Source organism: Eptesicus fuscus, chromosome 17 (genome assembly GCF_027574615.1).
Source record: "Eptesicus fuscus isolate TK198812 chromosome 17, DD_ASM_mEF_20220401, whole genome shotgun sequence".
Taxonomy (NCBI): domain Eukaryota; kingdom Metazoa; phylum Chordata; class Mammalia; order Chiroptera; family Vespertilionidae; genus Eptesicus; species Eptesicus fuscus.
Window position 1 is genome coordinate 21200849 of NC_072489.1, and position 26605 is coordinate 21227453.

General features: G+C 39.9%; 1 protein-coding gene and 1 pseudogene across 1 annotated transcript in view; both read left to right on the top strand.

Moving 5' to 3' along the window:
• Nucleotides 1-26605, top strand: part of CTNNA3 (catenin alpha 3) — a 1343669-nt gene that overhangs the window by 45839 nt on the left and 1271225 nt on the right. The window lies entirely within an intron of this gene.
• LOC103289564 (parafibromin-like) lies at nucleotides 730-4410 on the top strand (annotated as a pseudogene).

The following is a 26605-nucleotide window of genomic DNA, read 5'->3' on the forward strand; positions in this document are numbered from 1 at the left end:
ACCTGATAAATGTTAAAAGTAAAAAATTTGAAGCCTCATTTTGTCACTTCATATTATAAAATTTTAGAATGGTTTTTATCTTTGCTGCCATGAGAAATTACTCTTATGGTTATGGTTTCATTGCTGTGTCTTTTGGTTTGGAATACAAATCCTATTCTGATATTGTTTCTTCCAGAAAATGGGATCTATTTGATAGCACGGTTTCCATAAACTGCCTGGTAATAAATATGCAAGAAGCTGATCATTCTTAGAAGGTTACAGTAATTGCAATAATTATGAAATGGTACTTTTAAAAAGGTTAGTCAACATTTTTAGCTCACAAGAAGGGAGTTATTTTAAAGAAAAGTTCTCAAAGAGAAGTTTGTTCAGATTTTGAACATGCAGTACGTCCCTCACTGTGTTCTGTTATAACGTGTGAAACACGTACGTGGCATATGCTGTGTATACAACAAATACATTTGGTTAAAGATCACCAAGTGCTTTACATTCTGATTATTTTTGCCAAACAAACCACCGTCACAAACCTGAGGAGGATGTGAAGATCCACAATCACACGCATAGCTGGGGATCTTACTGGAAAGCAGGCCGAGGGGGGTACAAATGCTGTCACTCTTTGGTCAAATACGCCTATTGCACTGGGAGAAGCTGGGAAGGGGATGGTTAATTCAGAGGAATGTATTGTAAATGATATAACTGGAGAAGAATCCATGAAAAAAACCTCAGACCCTCATGGAGATCCATCAGGAAAAACTAAAAGAGGAGATAAAGAAGAAAAAGAAGCAGCAGCCGCAGCATCGAAAGAGCAGCTCAGATAGCGATGACGAAGAAAAGAAACATGAAAAACTGAAAAAGGCACTGAATGCAGAGGAGGCCCGCCTTCTTCATGCCAAGGAGCTCATGCAGATTGATGAGAGGAAGCGGCCTTACAGTATCCTACAGGAAACTCGGGAACCCACCGAGGGGGAAATGGAGGCCCATAGCATGAAGCGTCGGAGGCCGGCTGACCCCATGGCCTTTTCCCGTGGACAGTAGTAAGTACTTGCAGGTAGTCGCGCAGGATAAACACAGCTGATGACCTATTCTCTTCAGCTCCTTGCCAGTGATTGTAGTCAGTGTCTGCTCATCTTGCGGCCTGTCTTCAATAAAGCTTCCACAAGCCTAATGGTAAACTCATTCCTTTCCACGCTGAAGAAGTAGAAGAAAAACAAAGAGGAAGTACATTAAGAGCAGATTAAGATTTTTATGTCCAATTTTATATTAGTGATATGGAAAGAGACCCTGGCGCGCGCGCGCTCTCTCTCTCTCTCTCTCTCTCTCATCTTCCACTTAATAGTTAAGTCTTAAACTTTATTTTTTCAATTTTTATGGCCCTTTAGTGTTTGACATTTTAAAGGTAGATTACTTACTTTTCCTCAAAACTAGGGCTTCATATTTTTTTTAATTAGTAGTAACTATAATTGTTATTTTATTTTATTTTATTTTATTTTTTAAATATTTTTATTGAGGTATTATATGTGTACATATCTTACTATTACCCCCCCACCCCACACCCACACATGCCCTCCCCCCCCAGAGTTTTGCGTCCATTGTTTATGCTTATATGCATGCATACAAGTCCTTCGTTTGATTTCAAAACTCCCCCACCTTTCCCAAACTTTCCCCCTGTAATTTGAAAGTCTGTTTGATGCTTTACTGTCTCTGTATCTATCTTTTTGTTCACCACTTTATAATGTTCTTTACTATCCCTAAATGAGTGAGATCATGTGGTATTGTTCTTTCATTGACTGGCTTATTTCACTTAGCATAATGTTCTCCAATTCCATCCAGGTTGCTGCAAATGATGAGAATTCCTTCTTTTTTATGGCAGCATAGTATTCCATTGTGTAGATGTACCACAGTTTTCCGATCCAGTCATCTGCTGATGGGCACCTAGGCTGTTTCCAAATCTTAGCTATTGTAAATTGTGCTGCTATGAACATAGTGGTGCATATATCCTTTCTGATTGGTGTTTCTAGTTTCTTCGGATATATTCCCAGGAGTGGGATTACTGGGTCAAATGGGAGTTCCATTTTCAGTTTTTTGAGGAAACTCCATACTGTTCTCCACAGTGGCTGCACCAGTCTGCATTCCCACCAGCAGTGCACGAGGGTTCCTTTTTCTCCGCATCCTCGCCAACACTTGTCACTTGTTGATTTGTTGATGATAGCCATTCTGACAGGTGTGTATAATTGTTATTTTAGAGTCATTTGTTTTTGCCTTCTAAGGTTTTCCTGATTTGCAGCTAAAAACAAAAGACAAACAAACAAAAAACAACAACACAAAAACAAAAAAACTATCTGAAAGGAAATTTGTAGAACATGTGAATAACTTTATCCTCTGTGGTAATAATCCTGTTTTTCACTCGTTTATACAATTTTTATTTTTAAAATATTTCCTTGTGTCTTACACCCAGAACTAAACGTGGTAGCCTTTGAACGGAAAAATAGCTCTTTTGTCATTCTTGAATCAGAGTTGACCAATCAGTGTTAGGCCTTTTGCCATTTTGGACATGAGCGTTTAGACACAGAAATCCTTTCCTTTATCATAGAGGATATTGTTTGTGATACTATATTTTTGTTTTAATTGTGATTGCCTTTATGTAACAATCATGAAAGCTAAATTTGATTTTAAAAGCTTGTAGAATTCCTTTGTACCAAATGTTTGTAGCCAGCAGGTGTCACTTTGTAAAATTTGCAAAACCAAAAGCTAAAGTTGACGGTTTCTTCAAAAAATTATAAGGATAGCATGTAGGACTACTTGGAACTGCAATTGCCACGATCCTCAAACCTCTTCTAAGAACACTGTGTAAATAATACTGACAGGAGAACAGGGTCTGTGAAAAAAACTAGTTAAAAACCTTTGACATGAGAACATTGACTTTAACAGCTCGCTGGATTTTCTGAGCTACCAGAATCCGCTAGGATACTGCATTAAGTTAGCATCTTGGAAATAATTCTGGTGGGAGAGTAACTGAATTGAATTGTCAAGCACTATGGATATCTGCATGGTATCTAGATTCAGGCTGGTATGAAATTAAAACAGCAAGGCAAATAGATCTAATTCTTACCCACTTCAAGAATGTCAAAAGTTTATGTTTCATATTCCTACTTTAACATAGGAGAGTTCAGCATAAATCTGAGATTGGTGTTTATTTTGTATCTTATTTAATCTACTTTCATTAAAGATTTATATGGAGAATTAAAAAAAAAGAGCGTGTGCGCCTTGATAATGAGAGACGGGCTGCCCGCTTGGAGGGTCACAAAGAAGGGATTGTGCCGACTGGACAGATTAGGTCTTTGTCTGAAGCTGTGTCAGTGGAAAAAATGGCTGCAATCAAAGCCAAAATTATGGCTAAGAAAAGATCTACCATCAGGACCGACTTAGATGATCACACAACCGCTCTCAAACAGAGGAGTTTTGTGGGCGCTGAGGTAGATGTGACCTGGGACATTGTCAGCAGAGAGAGCGTGTGGAGGACACGGACAGCTGTCCTACAGAGCACGGGAGAGACCTTTTCCAAGGACATTTGTGCAATTCTTCCGTCTGTGGAAGCCAGAGAAGGGCGTGTGCCTGAACAGTGACTGGTCCTAAAGGCAGCCCCTGTGGCTCCCTCATTGCGTATCAAACAGCCTATGCCAGCTGCTTACAACAGATATGACCAGGAAAGATTCAAAGAAAAAGAAACGGAAGGCTTCCCAAGTCACTCGATGGGCACCTCCCATGGGCTGACGCTGAAATCCATGACAGAGGGTGCGGCGGCCTTTACCACTCAGACTCCCATGCACAGCCAGTACCGAGACCAGTTTCTCAGGCAAGACCTCCCCCTCATTAGAAGAAAGGTTCTCGAACACCTATTATCATAATCCCTGCGACCCCCACCTCTTTAATAAGCAGGCTGCATGCAAAGGACCTTCTGCAGGACCCGGAATTTGTCCCATCAGATGGAAAGAAGAAACAGGGTTGCCAACGAGACCATGAAACTGATACAGAGAAGAAAAGACCAGATGCAGCCGAGGGGCACCGCGCTCAGCCTCATGGTTCCCTGCAGACTCGTAGACCAGCCTCTGAAACTCAGGCCTCAGGACTGGGACCCGTTGGTGGCCGTCATCGTGCAGGGTCCTGCGTGGCAGTTCAAAGGGTGGCCATTGCTTTTGCCTGATGGATCAATCACCAGTTGACGGGTTTGCTAAAATTAAAGCCTTCCATCTCAAATATGATGAAGTTCCTCTAGACCTCAACTTTCAGAAGTGGGACGTAACAGTGTTAGAGCTCAGCTATTGCAAACGCCACTCGGACAGTCCGGTTTTCTTATGCTTCTGGGAAACACTGGATAGGTACATGGTGAGGCATAAATCCCACTTAAGATTCTGAATTACGTGGTTTCCCCATCTGGAAATCTGGATTAAGAAGTGTGGATATACCTTCATCTAAAGACTGAGTGTCAAGCTCTATGAATTTATCAAAAACTTACAAATGAAGAAGGTCACAGATTGAGCAAAAGATCTCATCCGATGCTTTTGTGCTTCAAAGGGATCATATGATGCCTGTCATTCATATAAGCAAACTTTTTGGCCTACAACTATCCTAATATATAAAAACCCAGGGTCCGTAACGACTGAAGGCTCAACTGAACGCCAGGCTGTGTGCACAGCAGGCTCCAGTGGGTGGGGACTGGCGAGCAGGCTGAACTGCTGACCTCTCAGGGAGAGAGAGAGGCGGGGCTGATCAGGGGCTACTGCAGCTGCTGTAGGTGAGGCCCCGAGAGACAGAGAAGGTGAGGCCCCGAGAGACAGAGAAGCGGGGCTGCAGATCAGACCCTGCTTCTCTCTCTCAGGGCCTCGCCAGCAGCCATGCCTCTCTCTCTCTGAGAGATCAGCAGTTCAGCCCGCTCGCCAGCAGCCTGGGGTGGCTGTTGATCAGCCCCGCCTCTCTGATCAGGCTTGGAGATAGGCCTGGAGACGCTGACTGGCATGGAAACTGACCAATCAGAACCACATCTGGGTGAACTGTGAGGAGCCAATGGCTGCCTAAGAGGCGGAGCTTCTGACGCTGACTGTCATAGAAACCGACCAATCAGAACCACATCTGGGTGAACTATGAAGGCAGAACCTAAGGTGGGGACTGAGGAGGGGTTTTAAGGGCAACAGCTATTTGGTGTAAGGTGTAAGAAAGTGGTTCAATTTTTTCATGACCAGTTTGGCAGTATAGTGCATATGGCTGGCTATCATCCAGATATAGGGATTATGTATTTTTGTGTGCCAAGAGCATCTCCTCCTGTTGAAAAAGGCTTCCTCCCCCATTTAAGCAATCCTATCCTATATAATCTATCTATACTACTAAAAGGGTAATATGCTAATTAGACCGGGTCGACTGGCCATCTTCTGGACGTCCGACTTCCTTCTGGACAAAGCCATGGTGGTGGGGGCCAAGACAGAGGCAGTTAGGGGCAATCAGGCTGGCAGGGGAGGGCAGTAGGGGGCGAGATCAGTCCGGCAGGGGGTTAGGGGCAATCAGGCCGGCAGGGGAGGGCAGTTGGGGTGAGATCAGGCTGGCAGGGGAGGGCAGTTAGGGGTGATCAGGCAGGCAGAGGCAGTTAGGGGTGATCAGGCTGGCAGGGGAGGGCCGTTGGGGGTGAGATCAGGCTGGCAGGGGAGGGCCGTTGGGGGTGAGATCAGGCTGGCAGGGGAGGGCAGTTGGGGGTGAGATCAGGCTGGCAGGTGAGGGCAGTTGGGGGTGAGATCAGCCTGGCAGGGGAGGGCAGTTGGGGGTGAGATCAGCCTGGCAGGGGAGGGCAGTTGGGGGTGAGATCAGCCTGGCAGGGGAGGGCAGTTAGGGGTGATCAGGCAGGCAGAGGCAGTTAGGGGCAATCAGGCAGGCAGGCAGAGGGGTTTGGGGCAATCAGGCAGGCAGGCAGGCAGGCAGGTGAGCAGTTAGGAGCCAGCTGTCCCAGATTGTGAGAGGGATGTCTGACTGCCGGTTTTGGACATCCGGAAACTGGCAGTCAGACATCCCCCAAGGAGTCCCCCATTGGAGAGGGTGCACGCTGGGCTGAGGAAATCCCCCAATGTTCAGAAGTGCATGAATTTCATGTACCGGGCCACTAGTTTTTTAATATTAGCCTTCTAGTTTGTAATGGAAATTATATATTTTGATAGAAGTTTTTTCTCCATTGGTTAAACTAGCATTACTGAAAACGTGTTTCTTTAGGAAAAAAGCAAACTGCAAAACGGATATTTGCTGAAGCATTTGAGATCTTGTTTTAGCTCAAATAAACTCATAAAAATTAAAGAAAAGAACATACCCAACTCTACTCTTTTTTAATTGACTCACTTTTGCACCTTTATTGAAAATCAATTGACCATATCTTAGTGTGCTGGGACTGACCAGCAGCCCCTGAACGACAGATGAATGGATTACCCTGACACAGTTTCACTGTGAGGGAGAGAGCTAAGGGATAGCCTGGCCGAAGGAGCCAGGCAGCCTCGATTGCCTGCCTCATTAGACTTTATTAGAATTTTTATCTTTAGATACAATCAGCAGGGTAAGTAATCTTGGGAGGACACATGTGTTTACATTGTCCTCTAGGCAAGGGCATCCAGGGATTACGCATAAGGATTCCAGTAAACACCCGGGGGTCTGCACATGCACAGACTTGTTTGGAAAGGTCAAGGAATAATTAGGGGTGCTGCCTTCGACACTCCCCTAAGTCGGAATTCTGATAAACAGAGCAGGCGGCCTTCCACACACTTCCCTTTTCTCAGAATGTCCTCTTTACAACTTTCCAACCAGCTCTCTTGTGCTCCCCAACATTAGTACACTTTGGAACTCTTTTTCTGCTTCATTGATTCATCTGTCTATCCTTATAGCAGTAACACATTGTTTTGATTACTGTACCTCATAGTAAGTATTGAAATAAAAAATGTTTTGATTTGTCTGTTCGAGGCTCCTTGCATTTCCATAGAAATTTTGGAATCCTCTCAGTTTTCACAAAAAAGCCTGCTGGAATTTTGATTAAGAGTTCTGCCTACCAGAGCCCGCAATTGGAAACATACCGTAGCTTTCATGTTCATGTATGTCACGTGGGATAGGACTTGCAAATCTGTTGGAATCCTCCCACCGGGCCATATTTCTCTCTCTGTTTTTAATTGTGGGTCTCCACCAAGGTTACCATGAACCACTTGGAGGGCTAGGAAGATGAATGAGGAGTTTTTGAGTCTCTCAGTGGCCCTCTAACTACAGCGCTCCTTCCCAAAGATGGGGCTGTCGTATTTTGTACTAAAAAATGCTGTGCTAGCTCTGTACAGGAGCCTCCCAACGGCACGTCTGTGAAGCTTAGCCCAGAAGCAGCTGACAGCGCGCCCCACTTTGCACGGCTCGGGAGTATTTCTAGCGGGTTGGGTGATGCAGCTAGTAGCTAGGGGACTGTCTCCTTCCCTGGTGAGAAGTAAACGTTTGTCTTTAAAAAATGTACACATTCCTCATGTGCATAATACGTGTATTCAGGGTATTTTTAAAATTTGTTCCTCTTTCTGCATTTCTCTAGTTTTTCACCTTAATGATTTGCAAGACCCTACCTAGGTTTACAGACTTCCCCGCCCTCCCTACAGGAATTAGGAATCAAGACTCACTCTCATCCATATTAGTCAGAGAAAACGATTACCTCTAGAAACGATTATTCCTGGAAAATGGTAACTTGGAAGTGTAATTAATCTTCCTATCAGTACACTTGGGTAGTTACTTAAACAAGAAATGCCATTATAGAATTTCCAATATTGAATCTTTAAAATGTTACCTATTGCCTCCCTGATTATTCCATGCATTTTTATTTGGTACAAGAAAATAAATTGTGTCCAAGGGAGAATAGAGATTTAAAAAGTTTACTGGTGTCCATTTTGGGTCACCTGTATTGAAAGATCTTACCTATTGAAACTCGGCTGTATTGAACATGTATTTATAAAGGAAAATAGCAGTTCATTTTGAGTTAGCCATCCCTAAGTAACAGGTTGGCTCTGTCTTCTCTGCTCAACAGCACCGCAGTTAGGACTTGCATAAAATGTTTGCTATTTACCACTCATTACAGCGTTTCTATGGTTCCCTTGTTATTTCCGTCCATTGCTGTGTTGATGGTGTGTGTATTTAACTGCTATTATATCTCAAGAGTATTCTTAGATAAGCATAGAGTTACAAATATAATAATCTTTTCAACCAAGTACAGTGTGCTCAGGAGATGTAGTTCACTCATTTGAAAGGGGATGATGAACTCTTGTTTTAACACGTTTTAACATGCATGCGTCGCGCCTTGTAGCTGGCAGAATGTTTGTGAAAACACTTCCAGTGAAGACTGATGAGCTAATTAGCTACATTGCTTGTAAACTACTAATTGCTGGAGAACACTCAACACGGCCTCCCTTACTGTTCACTGGAAAATTCTGCGGCCGGCTGTTCTCCTAGTGCGCGTGCCAAGCCCAGTAGCTCTCCCGTGTAGCCCATCTCGTAGTGTTGTGTGGGCAGTTTGGAAGTATTTAAGGTGTGTGTGCAGTCCTCTCAAGTTCAGTCACTTGATATGTTGGACCTATGACAGATAGGATGATTTGAGAATAACAATAATGTCAATTTTGAAAGTATGAGGAATTTTGTAAGCCATATACCATTTACTTTGATGTGCAACTCCAAGCCATATACCATTTACTTTGATGTGCAACTCCTGTCTTGGAGTTGATTTGTAATTGGTGGGTCCAAGAAACGAAAACATTGTCTCAGATCTCAGCTGGTAAAGCGTCTGAAATCAAAGGTGTGATTTATATCTTAGCCATGGCTTTGCTCTCCGTCCTGACTGTAGAGATGGCACCATGCTATAGCCATTTCATACATGTGTGCAAAGGTAACAGTAAGAAGGTGTAAGGCTGACAGCTGATCTAAAGTTTATGCTCACAGAAGATAGATCTGAACAGTATTGTTTTGTTCCATATTCTAGAGTGCCTTAAGATGTCGGCTATTTCTCAGGGCCATGTATAAGAATCTTTAGAATTTCTGTCCTTGACTCTTGCTTCTATCTCTTCCTTCAGTTTCTAAGGAAGTGGTGCTTTTTCCAATAATTATCTGAACCCAAGGTCATCTCTTCTCCCTTCTTGAGAGACTCTTATTCTACAATTATCTTTTCTTTCTCTGGCCTGATCATTCATATTCCTTTTTACTGTTTTTTTTTTCTTTACACAGATTAGCTCATCCCTGCTTGATGATTGGCAAATATTCAATAAAAATTCAATTTCCTTTCAGTTTACTCTCTTCTTAAACTCCTAATTGTATTTTTACCGTATCTATTACTCTGCTTTGGCCTATTTATTGTTTAACTCAATTACTTTTGCATAATTTTAATTCTGTTCAAATCCTCTGCTGCATTTGGCATTTATTTGTTCACCTTGAAACTTTATCCCCTTCTCTTGTAGGACACTGTGCACTAAATTGTCCTGTCCCTACATGCTCCTTCTCTTTCTTGGTTGACTGCTTGTTCTTGTCTCCTGTAATTTTCTTAAACCTTAGTCTTGGTCTCCGTCATCTCTTCTCTCCTTTCCTCGGGAAGCCTTTTCTTTCTCAGGACTTTAATTATAGCTACTTTGTTGACAATTTTTAGTTATCATTTAAAGCTCCATTACATAACTGAGTGCTTCCCAATCTGATTTTTCTACATTGGCACATGAATATTCATGCTCAAATCACTCCCGCAAATAATGGTCATTCCTGAATGTCGGAAGCTGGACACATTCCCTTCTTCCCAGGGAGAAGGGTACTGTGTTCAGCACCACTGCTTCACTCATTCGCTAGGTGGTTTCACTTGCCTATTTTGGCATTACATCCATCATGTATAAACTGAACTTAACACCTTTCACAAGCACTTTACAAGCTTTCATTTGACACAGTTGGTTATTTTCTTATGAAATACTCTGTTTCCTGGAATAACGGAGCACCACACTGTCCTGATTTTCCCTCTTTATGTCTTTGGTTACCTCCTCTCATCTCCTTTTTGGTTATCCCCTTAAAACGGTCATATAATGTTGAACTTGCTCAAAGCCTGTTCATTGCATAGGCTGCATGAAGAGCAAAGTGGGAATTCAACTTGTAATGATAGATTTGGAATAAACTTTGGAGGTCCTTGAATAGCAAGATACGGATGCCGGGACACCAAAGGAAGTTCTTGAGTCTGTGACAGGACTTGATCTGTGGGTTAGGAAGATTTATCTGACATTAACATATAGAAGATAGAGAGGTCACATGTTCACAGCGCCTTTCTAATGTTAATGACAACAAGTATGATAATATTAGTGCTATGCATCTTCATGAGGTAATGCATATAAAGCATTCTCAGTAGTGGGCACAGACAGTCCTTACCATAACCCTGTGCAGTAGCTATTATTGTGATCTCCATTGTACAGTTGAAGACACTGAAGGTTGGAAAGAAAAAAAAAAAAAGACTCGTCTAGCATCACCCAGCTGGTTGGCAGGGTTGGACTGCCTTTCATAATGTTATACTAAAGACATTTTTTTTTTATTGTTTGACAATTGTACCAATGTATTTCCTTCTGTTCTGCTGTTGTTTAATATGTATTAATTTTATCTCTCAAATATCTTTGGAATTGCTTGATAGTAATGCTCTACTACAGCCTCAAGCAGCGTTCCTTGGAAAACTAATGGAGATAGAAAGATCTTTTTTTGTATTAAGATCTCTTCTGTGAGAACAAAGCGGTTACACAGATTCATAGGACTCTGGATTCAGATTTTAAGCAGGGTCTTTGCCAGAGGGTTTCTCAGTCGGTGCTCTTAAATTGCTAAGTTGTTTTGTAAATTCTTTAAGAGGGGAATAGATTCTAGTCTATAAGGGTAGGTTGGGTTCCCAAAAACGACAACCTGAGATGGGGGGTCCTGTACATTTACTGAAGGAGTCCTCTTAGTGAGGGGGTGAAGGAAGCAGGAGGGGGTAAGAATGAAACTGACAAACTGACCTAACGCTGCACTGTACAACATGGCCAACACTTGAAATGTGGGTAGTGTGACTGAGGATCTGAATTTTAAATGTTATTTAATTATAATTTAAACTTTAAAAACTGGTGCTTGATTCATTTATTAGAACATTTTAAAATGTGGGTATGTAAATCTACTTTTCTGACTGTAAATTTTATGAAATCTAAATATATTTTTGAAAAAAACTACCATCTGGGATGTTTCATAAGAGTAAAGTACATAATGGATTTCTAAGACAGTATAGAAAGATGTAAAATATTTTAATCTGATTGCTTATTGAAATGTATGTTTTGAATATATTGGTAAAACTAAATGTAAATTAAAAATTATTTTATATAATTTTTTTACATTTTTAATTGTTTAATTTGGTTTACTATTTACTTTTTAAAAATGTTTTTTAATACTTTAAAAAATGGCTACCAAAATATTTGAAATTGTATATGTGGCTCACATTAGTTTTCTATTGGACACTGCTGATCTAAAGTCTATCGCTGTCTGACCCCACAGAATTGTCTTCCTTGAGGCAAGGGAGCCAACCTTTTGTGTTCTAGGATCAGTCAGTCATTGGCTAGTGCCACTCTTCCCTTTATACTTCATGAAGGCATAACTTCCAGCATAATGTAGTTTTGAATGTTTGAAAGATTCTTTCATAAATTTGACCACAAAATCTGCTATGTGCTATAATGGATTTGTTTGAAGACCACCATACACTTAGTAATAAGTCTTAGAGGGTGTAAGTCACCAAACTCTAATGATTATTCCATGTAATATTTTATTACTTAGGTGTCTGTCTTGTGCAGTTAAGCATGAAACTCATTACACAGAAATGGCAACATTTTGCATACCTGTATGAATGCTTATTTTTGAGTTACCTAAGTGCTAGACAATTATCAATAATTTTGATTTCTCTTGAAAGAGCCTTCTAGCTTATGTGTCCCTAGGAGAACATTATGATTAAAAGCCATGATACTCTTTAACACCTTTTGGATCAATGTGTTTATCATGAAGTTGTTAGGAGTTGGTGTACAGACAGTGATGGGATTGGGATAGAATCAATTCATTGGCATTCAAGGGAAGGGTAAAGTTCAGCAAAAAAAATAATTCTAAGAGCCAGAGATAAAATTTCTCCCCCCTCCCCTTCCCCCCCTCCCCTTTGTTTCTTATCCAAGTTTGTAAGTAGGTAATCTGGACAGAAAGGGAAGCAAGCATAAGCCTTTCCTGGAGAAGGGCAGCTGATAAGGCTTGGGGTACAAGAAAGACACAACATTTCAGAGTTTCTGTCTTTTCTTCACCCTCTTGAGGTCAGGCTATGAGATGGAGAACAGGTGCATTCTCCGCATCTTATGTAAAGTGATAGATTGGATAGATATTCCCTAGAGTAACTCAGAACTCTTAACAAATCATTTCAAAAATTGAAAAACTGAAAAGAAGAAAACATTGGTATGTGAAATAAAGAGAGGATGTTAGATTATGGACTAAAGAAAATATTAGGCAAGAAATTCTACTGGCAGTATTCTCCTTTGTGTATGCTAAGAATAACAGCACCCATTCCATTCCCTTAACTTCTACATTCCACCTTTCACCTTCTACCTTCTGTCACTTGTAATTTTATTCTTGCATTGTCATGGTTGTTACAGTTTAATTCTTACATTCATTTTAATTCTTATAATGAAGTCACCTACGTTTGTTCATTAGTTGATAGTAAAATTTGCAAACCAGTGCACAGCAATAATGTTATCATGACTCCATGCATTTTTTTACTGCATCATGAAGGTATATGTTAAAATCATGTCATCTTCTCCAAGAATCCAATGTCATAACCCCTGGGCCAATCAAAGGCAAATGATTCCATTATCAAGGTCAAATGGATTTTCTTTTCCATTGCTTTAAATTATGCTACTATTTGGTCTACTTCCTATTTGGACTATGCATTTTAAAATATACATGGCTTACAACATTTTTCCCCCTGGAGATTCTGAATCTTTTTAAACACATTCCAAAGTTTAGTCTCTCTTTCAATCCTAATAGTTGATTCATTGAGCCCTCCTTTTTGTTTTTCCACAGAGACATCTCTTCTGAAACGGTCTTCCTTCAATGACGTATCAACTTGGTTGTCATCTTCGGGTTAGGAACACCATGTCCTTAATCCCACGTATTTCTCTTTCTGGCATTATCCCTCTTTCTTGCCACCACACAGCTGTGAATGTCTCTCTGTCAGAGAAAAGAGGGCTTTACTCGGGAGTCCAGTAACACACGAGGTGCTGCGTTCTCTCCAGATGATTCCCTCAGTTTCTTGGATAAAGAAGCTCCTCTTGTTTATCATCCCGTCTAGGGGCTAATTCTTGAGCTGCCTGCTGCTTTACAAACAGTAGTAGAGAAAGGGGCAGGGGCACAGCATTTCATGTGCAGGGATTCAGTGAATCACCCTGGTTTTCAGACCTCTGCTCGTTTCTGCCCTGTATCACATATCCAAGCGTAAGCCTCTATATTTCAGTGAGCACAATGACCCCAGCATTCTCTGCAGACTCACGGCATATTCTAGGCCATAGTTTTCTCTTCTTGTTTTTATCTGTCAACACTCCTCCACTGGCTTTCCATCTTCCAGAAGGCTCTCCATGGTTGTTGACTCCCATTAACAGTCTTGTTATGGCTTTATTCTTTTTTTTTTTTTTTTTTTTGTACATTTCTATTCCTATCTCAGTCAGGTCTGGGGAAAGACCTGGTTAAATGAGAATTTCAGGGTGCCATCCTGAAATAACAAATGGACCCACTGGACCTATCTCCCAGGTCAGCGGATGGTCGGAGCAAAGGTAAATGAATAAGGTTGACAGGAATATGGTAAACAGTCTACCCGGAACAGACAGTGAATTAATAAAACTACATAATTTAGGAGTGCTGATTCAGAGTGGACCCTGCCTTGAAAAAGAAAAGATTGCATTTGATATCTTAGGGATTAGGGAACAACTCTTAAGTTCTTAAGCAATTGAGTATTGTTATGAATATGGTTTTGCTGTCTAGGTTTAACTATTAAAAAGCATGGAACTACTGAAGGCCACTTTCTGGGCAGGATTCTATAAAAAAATAATTCTTTTACATTTCTGGTTTAATTTCAAGCATTGAGCTTGAGAGTCATTTGACCTAAGTAAACAGATGAATAATGTATAAGTGTCTGGGAATTTAAATAATAACATATAACAAATAATGAGAGAAGTCAATATTGTGCAGTAAAGATCTTCCCCTATTCCTCTACTATAATTGTTGTATTAAATTTAAATGTGTCAGTTCCATGAATGACACATGTTAAGCTTTCAAATAATTAATTTTATAATAATGCTGCTTTAACCCAGCTGGTGTGGCTCAGTGGTTGAGTGTTGATCTATGAACCAGGAGGTCATGGTTCAATTCCCAGTCAGGGCACATGCCTGGGTTTTCGGCTTGACCCAAGATGACTCTCTCTCTCTCTTCCTTTCCTTTCCTCTCTGAAATCAGTAAAAATATATTTAAAAAAAAGGCTGGCTTGACTTGTAAATATCAGTGATGTCATACCAATGGATATGTATAAACCTAGGTAAATGAATTAAATTTCCCATAAAATAAAATATTGTAAAATATAAATCTAAGAGGTTTAGTTACAAAGGATTGTAGGAGGTGGTACATCTGAGTATCTGAGGGGTCATTATGGAGAGAAAGGAGTTAGAGAAGTTAGTTGAAGAGCATGTTCTTTAGAGCAATATTGCCTTTATCTCTCTCTCTCACACAGTCTATTAAAATCATGCTCAAATTGTGATCATGGTTATATGAAAAAAGCAGGAGGCACACTAGTGTCCCAAAATCAGTGAGGATTCAGTATCACAGAACAAGAGAAGTTTCTGGCAATGAAAAATGAATTACGGCTAAAGAAAATGGGGTTAAAGAGGACCAGAGAAAGAAAATTTCAGTGAATACTATACTTAAAGATAGTACTGCATGAAAATAGCAACCGTTATTCTAAATCATCTCATCTATTTGGCCAGTTGTGGTCTAACTACTAACAAAAACTAGAAAAAACTATGAAGTTAGAAATGATTATACGTAAATGTGCCTGGACCTATAACATCAAATGAATCTTTGTGTTGCTAGATTATATTCTTGAGTATTTATTCTTACCCTTTTCCTTGGGCAAGCACGTTATACAAGTTGATACTTACTTCTTGATTTTCTTTGCTTTTTGATGCTAGAGGCTCTCAGTGAGATTTGCTGTTTTATCTTCCTCACCAAATATTCACAACCTACAGTGATAACCCAAAAGAAGGAATTAACAACTTTCCCCCCCTACTGGCTTTACCCTTTACCCCCTATATCCCAAAAGTATTTATTGCTACCTCCCCTCCCCCCGCCCTAATATTTTGACCTCTTCTGTCTTCCTTCACTTACGGCCTTCACTTAGTTCGGTAAATATTGGTTTCAACCATTCCTGCAGGGAGGCATTGAGAGTCCCTGCTGAGCGTCCACTGGCTGTGGACAGTTGAACGTCTAACACTGTGTAACTGACAGCAAGGGCTTCATGAGGGCCCGAGACAGGAGCATTTGCTGACGCTCCACAGTTAAGAAATTTTGAAGTTTCATGGGAATAGCTTTGATTTTGACATGACAAATCTTCACATAAAAAGACAAAATGTTAATATGGTAGTGAGGACATGTTTGCCTTTTAAGAACTCCACCTTTATTTAATACTTTTCTCTGGGGACTAAAAGCTTCCACTTGTTTTTTATTTTTTTTTTATTTTATTTTATTTTTTAAAATATATTTTATTGATTTTTTACAGAGAGGAAGAGAGAGGGATAGAGAGTGAGAAACATCGATGAGAGAGAAACATAGATCAGCTGCCTCCTGCACACCCCCCACTGGGGATGTGCCCGCAACCAAGGTACATGCCCTTGACCGGAATCGAACCTGGGACCCTTGAGTCTGAAGGCCGACACTCTATCCACTGAGCCAAACAGGTTTTGGCACTTGTTTTTTATTTTTATTTTTATTTTTATTTTTATTTTTATTTTTATTTTTATTTTTATTTTTATTGTGTTTCTATAACCTTTGTGTTGATACCAAAGAGAGTGATACCAAAAATTCTATGACTTGCTCAGGATTTCATAGTAAGTTAGTGAACAAGCTAGGTGAGCTGGCTGTTGACCCTGCATCTTCACTATTAATTAGGCTTTGGGTGTGAGAGGAAAACTCATGCAATTCTTCTGGTGTTACACTGGGAGCGTTACTTGGAGCTGGCTGAACTTTCTTCAGGGAACCATCTAACGCAGGCATGGAGAAAATTCCTGAGATGCTAAAACTATTACATATATAAATATTGTAGCCAAAGAATGCTGGGTCAAATTTTATACTTTTAAGGGATAAACCAATCTTTATATGTTGTCGGGGGTTTTCAGGCGAGGTTCATACATTTAGCTTAAGATATGAAAACCAGCTAAAGATTTAATGAAAAAAGAATTGGTTTTTAGAGCCACAGTTATGTATATCAAAATGGAGACACTTATTAGTTGCATGAATTTCATTTTTTTTTTCATGGAGTACTTTCTTTAAAAAAAGAAAGAAAGAAATGATAACTGTATATAAGTTCATTTATCTCAGATGAAGAATTAGCAGACATTTTCCGTGAAGGGCTGGATAGTAAATATTTTAGGCTCTGTGGGCCATGTGTTGTAGGTTGCAACTATTGAACTGTGTTGTTGAGGTGAGAAAGCAGCCAAAGAAATGCATGGTAATAAAAAATGGCTGTGTTCCAAAAAAAAATTTTATTTATGTATACTGAAATTTGAGTTTCATGTAATTTTCATGTCATAATTATTCTTTTGATGTCCCCCCCTCCCCCTCCTGCATTTGAAAATGTAAAAGCCATCCTTAGCTTGTTGGTTGTACAAAGCAGGGCAGGCTGGATCTGGCTTGTTTTCTGTAGTTTGCTGACCTTGTCTTAGATAAAAGAACTGAGAATCCAAGAGTTCCCAAACCATTTTACCTGCTACTTGTTAATAATCTTAAGTTTCTCAGACTAGATTTACATTGGCAGGTAAGTAAAATGAAAAGACAAAGTTGCTGTTAATTTTTGTGTGAAAGATAACTAATTTTTATAGCTCTTTTTTTCGTTTTGTTTTATCTGCATAGTAAACTTTATAGAGTTTCCAGGGATTTTGAGAGAGGTACATTTTGCTTAGGGTTTCGCAGCTGTGTTATAAACAAGAATTTTCAACATTCCCCCCCCCACCCCCCGCCTTTATCGATCTTGATATTTTCCTCGTGGAGAGGTTAGTGGCAAGTGTAACTTTTTCTTAGTACATCATTATAATAATTATTCACCATAAATACTAGTTATTATAGTGACAATTTTCAATACACAATGTACATAGTCTTTTTCTTTTCCTATGCAGGTAAGTTTTTAATCCCTTGCTTTTCACTGCTAAAAAATGTGCCATCTTTAAACAATCAAAAAATAAACTCCACAAATGGCCTTACTAAAACCTTTGTACTCTTAAGCTTTGATAGTTTAAATTACATTTTTGATAGTCAATAATAGTTCATAATTTTTATCTTTACCTTTTTCTTCTTCTTCCTCTTCTTACAGAATACCTTTCAGCATTTCATATAATACTGGTTTGTCGGTGATGAACTCCTTTAGCTTTTTCTTATCTGTGAAGCTCTTTATCTGACCTTCAATTCTGAATGATAGCTTTGCTGGGTAGAGTAATCTTGTTTGTAGCTTCTTGCTATTCATCACTTTGAATATTTCTTGCCACTCCCATCTGGCCTGCATAGTTTCTGTTGAGAAATCAGCTGACATTTGTATGGGTGCTCCCTTGTAGGTAACTAACTGTTTTTCTCTTGCTGCTTTTAATATTCTCTCTTGTCTTTTGCTCTTGGCATTTTAATTATGATGTGTCTTGGAGTGGTCCTCTTTGGATTCCTTTTGTTTGGGGTTCTGTGCACTTCCTGGACTTGTAAGTCTATTTCTTTCACCAGGTAGAGGAAGTTTTCTTTTTCTTCAAATAGGTTTTCAATATCTTGCTCTCTCTCTTCTTCTGGCACCCCTATAATTCGGATGTTGGTATGCTTGAAGTTGTCCCAGAGGTTTCTTACACTATCTTCAAATTTTTGTATTCTTTTTTCTTTTCCATTTGGGTGTTTTTTGCTTCTTTGTATTTCAAATCTTTGACTTGATTCTTGCGATCCTCTAGTCTGCTGTTGGATCTCTGTATATTATTCTTTATTTCAGTCAGTGTATGCTTAATTTCTAGTTGGTCCTTTTTCATATCCTTGAGGGTCTCACTAAATTTATCTGCGGTTTCTAAAAAATTCTTGAAAAACCTTATAACCGTGGTTTTGAACTCTATATCCAGTCGTTTGCTTTCCTCCATTTCTGTCATTTTTGACCTGTTTCTTTGTCTCCAAATTTTGGCTGCTTCCCTGAGTTAATATAGTGGCTTTGTGTGCTAGGTGTCCTATAGAGCCCAGTGGTTCAGCCTCCCCAATTACCCGAGGTGGACTCTCTTGGTGCACCCCTTTGTGGGCTGTGTGCACAGTCTTGTTGTAGTTAAGCCTTGATTGTTGTTGGTATCACTGGGAGGAATTGACCTCCAGGCCAATTGGCTGTGAGGATCAGTTGTGTCTACGATGGGAGAACTTCTGTGCTGGAGACACCCTATGGGGCAGGACTTGCTTCAGTGGGGCTTTGGTGTTCACTGTGTCTGCCCCCTGAGTGTGTCCCTTATGGATCTGAGGAGTTGTAATCTGGATGACAGGGCAGAGCAAACAGCAATGACTGACCTTTAGCCCTGCCCTAAGAGGCCCCCAGGTCTCAGTGTCCCGCGGTAATCGCTGAAAGCACCTCTGAGAAAAAGATGCCTTCGTGTTCCGGCCTGATGCCAGACAGTCCAGTTTCTCCCTGTATGAGTCTGGGTCCCTAGAGTCTCGCCAAGAACTGGAGTTCAGAGCAGTCTGGAGCTTGTGTCTCCCTCCTGATTGAAAAAGACAATCGCGTCCTCAGTTGCCATACCTTTCTGCGCGCACGCCTCCGTACCTCTGCACTTTACTTTCGCAGCTCCTCTGAGTCTCAGTGTGCTTTTCTCTTCCCTTCTAGTTGTAGAATTTCCACTCAGCCATCCTTCCTGTGGTTCTGGATGATGTCCGTTTTGTCTTTTAGTTGTAGTTTTGAAGTGGTTGTGCGAGGCAGTAAGTTCAGGTGTTTACCTATGCCACCATCTTGGTTTCTCCTTGGGATTACTGCTCTTTATTGCATGATGCCCAGTGCCTTCACAACCATGTAAGAAAAAGATATTTTATCCATAGGAAAACATCTGTCCTTTATTAATCTGCCTTGGAAGGAAACAAATTGTAACTTTTAATAAGCCTTTATTGTGAGTTTGAAGATAATGCGAGGGGAATAAAACACAACGAATAGTTTACAATGACAACCATATGCAGCTACATCCTGCGTCCATAGGTCCCGCTGATGTCCTTATAGCTCGCAAACCTAGTCTACATAGCAGCTGCTAGCTTTTCCCTCTACCATGAGAAGGTTTTCCTTTACCATAAAAATATGTTTGTTCCATGAAAATAGTCTCAAACATTTACTAGTAAAGAAGGGTCCTTCTCTCTTCCTCCCTCCCTTCCTCCCTCCTTCCTTCCTTTTTTTCTTTCCTTCCTTCCATGTAGGACCTAGTTGACATCATCCTCCCCTCTGCATTGCAAAAAATAACCGATGGGCTCCAAAGTTCAATTCAAGCTCCTACCTTTTAGGAACTTTCAAATTCAAAATAGCTGTTTCCCAAATGAAAAACAAACAAAATCAAACCCCTAGTGCCGAGTCTTAGCCTGGGAACCCCATTATACCAGAGCATGTTATTATATATTGAATCAGTTAATATGCACTGGGGCATGTTGCATGTGTATGGTGTATTAACCTTTTGCACTCGGATGTTGAGTCTGACTCAACACGGTTAGCATTAGAATAAAGGAATCGAGAAAAAAGCAAGCAAGTGCAAAGGGTTAAAACACACACTGAAGGGTGGCCAGAGGCATTAATTGAAACCATAAATATAATGTTAATTATAAAAGTTGAAGAAAATTTGATTTTTAGTTCTTATTCCTTTTCACTTTGGTTATTCCCCCTTCACTGGCTGTTTTGATTCTACAGTGTTTTCTTTGATTTTCAAGCTTACTTATAAACAATATAATCACTTTTAGAAAGTGGAGCTATACTTTTAAATGCAGCAAAGGGACTTTCTCTTTAAAAGAGCCATGTAGATATCTTTTATAAAGCAAACTAGAGGCCTGATGCATGAAATGCATGTAATGGCCTCGGCCCTCACAGCCACGGTGGCTTGCCGTGGCCCTTGCTGCCCTGGCTTCATCCGGAAGGTCGTCCGGTAGGACATCTAGAAGGTCATTCGGCTGTCTGGTCTAATTAGCATATTACGCTTTTATTATTATAGATAATAATTTGTGATGTGTCTATTTGGCCCTAAATTTTCCTTTTATTTATTTTTTTACTTCTAGAGTTTATTCATATGATCATATAAAGTTTTTAAATATAAAATTTTTATGTATTCATAAGTTTTCATGTATTACTCATATGTACAAGATGTACTTATATAAATCTTTGTAGAATATATATCTTAGTACTTTATTCAAGAAGGCATTTCATACCTGATTTTTTTTTTTTAACATATCCTCAGGTGAGGATTTTTTCTTCTTTTTAAAATTGATTGAAGAGAGAGGGTGAGAGAGATAGAAACATCAATGATGAAAGAGAATCATTGATTGGCTGCCTCCTGCATGCCCCCCACTGGGGATTGAGCCCGCAACCTGAGCATGTATCATTGACTTGAATCAAACCCAGGACCCTTCAGTCCTCAGGCTGATACTCTATCCACTGAGCCAAACCAGCCAGAGCCATACCTAATTTTTTGAAGATTAAAAAGAGCATATTTGATAGGAAAGGGACAGAATGAATCCAGTAGAAGGAAACTTTCTGAAACTTGTTCTTGTGGTATTTTCAAGGACTTCAGTAAATTGCTTTTACATATAGAGTGGGATTTCTTGAAGGTAAGTGTAGTTTATTTGTAAATATTTTAAAAGTGAAATTTCCTATTCATTAAATGTCAAAGTAATAGCATTATAAGAAAGATGGGAATGATATTTCAAAATAAAAGACTCCCTATGTATAGAATTTATAAAGCATGAATGCTAATATTGTAGATTGAAAGAAAATTTGTTGCACCCTTTTCCCCTAATTAGGAAAGTAACCATTTTATCCTGACACAAGTCGATTAGACTGTGAACTACCTAAATTCTATAAACTAGCTATTTTTGTCAATAGCTGGAACATGTTGCTCTTACCTAGAACGTTCCTCTGTGTGTCCCCGGACACCTCAGGCAGTGGGAAGTTCCTCTCTGTGCCTCTTACACGTTGTACGGAAGCCCAGCTTAGACTGTGTCACAGTGTTTGCTGATTCTCATTTGTGAACTTGGGCTGCAAAATTGCTTCATATTGATCTGTATATCCTGGATGCCTATGATGGAGCTGTGTTTATAGGGAAAAACAAATGTTTGTCAAAGTGAAGTTGGATATGTTCATTCACATATTTATTCAGCAACATGTTTATTTACACATTGAATATATTGTATATAGGCAGCAGAGTAGGCACTATTTTAAAATATATTTTTATTGATTTTTTTACAGAGAGAAAGGGAGAGGGATAGAGAGTTAGAAACATCAGTGAGAGAGAAACATCCATCAGCTGCCTCCTGCACACTCCCCTACTGGGGATGTGCTCGCAACCAAGGTACATGCCCTTGACTGGAATCGAACCTGGGACCCTTGAGTCCACAGGCCGACGCTCTATCCACTGAGCCAAACCGGTTAGGGAAGTAGGCACTATTTTAGACCATACTGTGGTGACCAGGACAATACATCTTTTACTCTCATTATAATTCAGAAGAAAAACAGGCTTTGATACAAATCATTACAATAAGTGATAATGAGGGTTATGATAGGAAGCAAAGAATCCTACTGTAGGATCTGCCTTAGCAATGGGGACCGAAGGCTTCCCAGAAGTGACGCTCATATTGGGACCAGATATGAGCTGTAATCACCCAAAAAGGGTTGGGAGAATTGGGGGAGGGTAGTGAGACCAGTAATAGGAAGTTTAGGTACTGAATCTTTATTTCAAGAGTGGCAGTTTCTCCCAATAGCTCTACGTGTTTGGCTGTTCATATTACCTAATGGAGACAAAGACTGTAATTATTGTTCAATGTTTACATAATCTTTCTCTGAGTATGACTCTTGTGCCAGTTGTTCAACATCTCAACTTGTTAGTCAAGAACACAATTCTTTTTTGATATATATATTTAGTTTTAATATATGAAGTCAAAGACAGGATTCTATACAGGCTATCATAACTTTCCAATTCAGAATCATGACAAGAAAAGATAATCTTTTTGTGGGAAATCATCTGCTCTCTAAATTGTGGAGGTCACTTTAATTTTTCAGTCTCCTAGCTGCAATTCTGGCTTTCAGAAAAAGACATAAAAATCACCATTTACTGGTCTTGAAATTTTGTCATCTCTACTAGAAATTTCCTGAGACAATAACAGCTAATACTTGAGTGCTTTCCATGTCCACCTATTGTGCTAAATATGTATTATGAAATACATACAAGTAATATTTTACCCTTTTCCTATAGGTAGGGACACTACAAGTAACTAATGTCCAAGTCTCAAAACTAGAAGTGGTGGAGTGGAATGTCATCTCAGAAGTATCTGATTTAGGAGTCTGAGTTCCTTATGTGGTGTTGCTTAGGAGAGCTGAATGTGATTATGAACATGCTGAGATAGTCTCAGACCCTCTTCACAGGCTTTCTCCATTATAAGGAACACTGTTCTTTGTTATATTTAATAAAAATAATTTATTCCATTTTCTTTATGCTAACGTTCATGAATAAGTGAAAACTAATACATTCATGGAGTAATGTGGATAAAATAGGCCCTTTAGTATGTTGTTGGTGAGATGGCTGTATTTTGGAGACTTAAAATTCATTTGCCTCTTGACTCAGCAATTCTACTTTTATGAATTTATCCTACAGCTAAATTTGATCATATATGCAAAGATATATGTCATGGTGGTTCTTTTTTTTTGTTTGTTTTTTGGTTAATCTTCACCCAAGGATATTTTTCCATTGATTTTTAGGGAGACTGGGAGAGAGAAACATCAATATGAGAGAAACACATCAATTGGTTGCCTCCTGCATGAGCCCTGACCAGGGAGGAGCCTGCAACCAAGGTACGTGCCCTTGACCAGAATCGAACCCAGGACCCTTTGGTCTGTAGGCTGACACTCTATCCACTGAGCCAAACTGGCTAGGGCTCGTGGTTGTTTTTTTGTAGCATTGTTTAAGCAGAAAAAAGTTGGAAATGATTGTGTGTTCAATAGGGGCCCAGTAAAATAAGTATATCAATAAGATGTGACCTTAGTCAAGTATTAATAAGAATGATAATACCAGCTCATCAGTCTTCTCTAAGTTCTAAGCACTGCTTTTACTTAAGCTCATTATAGTGTAGTTATTCTTCTTCTTCTTCTTTTCTTTTTTTTTTTAATAAATCTTTATTGTTCAGATTACAATTGTTTCTCCTTTTTCCCCCTCATATCTCCCCACCACCCGGTTCCCATCCCCCCTCTGTCCTTACCTCCCCCCCTCTGTCCTCATCCATAGGTGTATGATTTTTGTCCAATCTCTTCCTGTACCCCCCACACAGACACCCCTTTCCGCCTGAGAATTATCAATCCATTCCCATTCTATGCCTCTGATTCTATTATGTTCACCAGTTTATTCTGTTCCTCAGATTTTTAATTCACTTGACTTTTAGATTCACTTGTTGATAGATATGTATTTGTTGTTCATAATTTTTATCTTTCTTCTTCTTCCTCCTCTTAAAGAATACCTTTCAGTATTTCATATAGTACTGGTTTGGTGGTGATGAACTCCTTTAGCTTTTTCTTATCTGTGAAGCTCTTTATCTGCCCTTCAGTTCTGAATGATAACTTTGCTGGGTAGAGTAGTCTTGGTTGTAGGTTCTTGCTATTCATCACTTTGAATATTTCTTGCCACTCACGTCTGGCCTGAATAGTTTCTGTTGAGAAATTAGCTGATAATCGTATGGGTGCTCCCTTGTAGGTAACTAACTGTTTTTCTCTTGCTGCTTTTAATATTCTCTCTTTGTCTTTTGCTCTTGGCATTTTAATTATGATGTGTCTTGGTGTGGTCCTCTTTGGATTCCTTTTGTTTGGGGTTCTGTGTGCTTCCTGGACTTGTAAGTCTATTTCTTTCATCAAGTGGGGGAAGTTTTCGTTCATTATTTCTTCAAATAGGTTTTCAGTATCTTGCTCTCTCTCTTCTTCTGGTACCCCCATAATTCTGATGTTAGTACGCTTGAAGTTGTCCCAGAGGCTTCTTACACTATCTTCAACTTTCTGAATTCTCTTCTCTTCGTGCTTCTCTGGAGGAGTGTCCTTTGCCTCTTTGTATTCCAAATCTTTGACTCGATTCTTGCGTTCCTCTAGTCTGCTGTTGGGTCTCTGTATAATATTTTTTATTTCAGTCAGTATATGTTTAATTTCTAGTTGGTCCTTTATCATATCCTCGAGGGTCTCATTAAATTTATCGGCCTTTTCCATGAAATTCTTGAAAAACCTTATAACTGTGGTTTTGAACTCTATGTCCATTCGTTTATTCTCCTCCATTTCTTTCGTTTGGGATCTGTTTCCTTGCCTCCTCATTTTCACTGCTTCCCTGTGTTGGTAGGGTAGCTTTGTGTACTAGGTGTCCTATTGGTTCAACGGGTCAGCCTCCCAGTTACCTGAGGTGGACACTCTTGGTGTACCCTTGTGTACTGTGTGTCCCCCAGCAAGAGCTACAGCAAGAACTAGTTTTCTCCTCCTTTGCTTGGGCGGTTTCGGAGCAGTCTGACTGGAGCTGCAGTTTATTTGGTTAAGCTGCCACAGAACAGGCCATTTATATGCAAAAGCCTCTGTGTGGAGCCTGGGCGGGTTTGTAGATTGTACGGGGCGGGGTCTTGGGGCAGGGTCTCAGGGCGGGGCGGGGTCTCAGGGCATCACTAGGCTAGGGCGTGGCCAACGGCGATGGCTGCCGTGAGTCCTCTCTGCCTTTCTGCGTTTCCAAGTCCCTATGTCCTGCACTCCAGCACAGTAAACACTGATTGCTGGGTGCACCTCTGCAAAAAAGTCACTCTCACTTTCTGACCCGATGGCCGAGAGTCCAGCTTCTCCCCGTAGGCATCTGGGTCCCCCGCGTGTCCCCAGAAACTGGATTTCAGAGTGATCAAAGCTTGTCTCCCTGCGGGTTGAAGAAAAGCCGCACGCCCAGTCGCCCGCCACAAACCCGATTCGCGCGCCTCCATATCTCAGCTTTTCAGCATTTGTGCTCCTTTCTCTCCTTAGTTGTAAATCTGCCACTCAGTCAGCTTTTCCGTGGTTCTGGGTGGTAGACGTTTTGTCTTTTAGTTGTATTTTTGAAATTGTTGTGCGAGGCAGCAGTTCAGTTGTTTAACTTTGCCGCCATCTTGGTTCCTCTCCTAGGTATTCTTATTATTAGCTCCATTTACAGAGTGACTGGTAAGTGACTGGTCCAAGGTGGTAGGACAGACACTGAAGCAGAATTGCTTCAGAGCCCACACTGCTAATTACTGTGCTGTATGGCTTCCTGGTCATCCCTATTTTAATGTGAAAGGAAAATAATTTGATAAGGAAAATGAGAAAATTGTTGAAAGTTTTTATAGTATGATACCATTTTTGAAAAGGATCTATGTCTGGATCTTCTATATGGTCCATTTATAACAAATATCTGTTTTCTTGTGACATAAAATCTCTCTAAAATATATTCATATATATTAATGTGTATGAATATATTAATATATTAATGAATATACACATGTAAAACAAATATAAATATATACATATAAATATACATATATACACACATATGCACACACACAAAATATGGAAAAATTTCTGGATAGATATACAAGAACTTAATGGGTGTTTTGGGGGATTCGTATGGAGACTGAAAAAATGTTCACTCTGTACTCTTCAGTATGGTGAATAATTTAAAACCAAAGAGCACATATTGCTTTTATAACACAAATAAGCTTAACTTGAAAAACTTAAAAAACACTGGATGTGGTAGTTCTTAAGCAATTATGTTATTGATTTTTAAATTAAAAGTATATTTTATTGATTTCAGAGAGAGGAAGGGAGAGAGAGAAACATCAATATGAGAGAGAAACAGTTGCCTCCTGCATGTGCCCCAACCTGCAACCTGGGTGTGTGCTCTGACCTGAAATCAAACCCACCACCTTTTGGCGTATGGGATGATGCTTTAACCAACTGAGCCACACTGGCCAGGGCTGAATTGTGAACTTTTAAAAATGAATGAACTCCAGGGGCAGGGACCATTTCCTCATTTCCTGAAAGCACTTTAATGATTCCTCT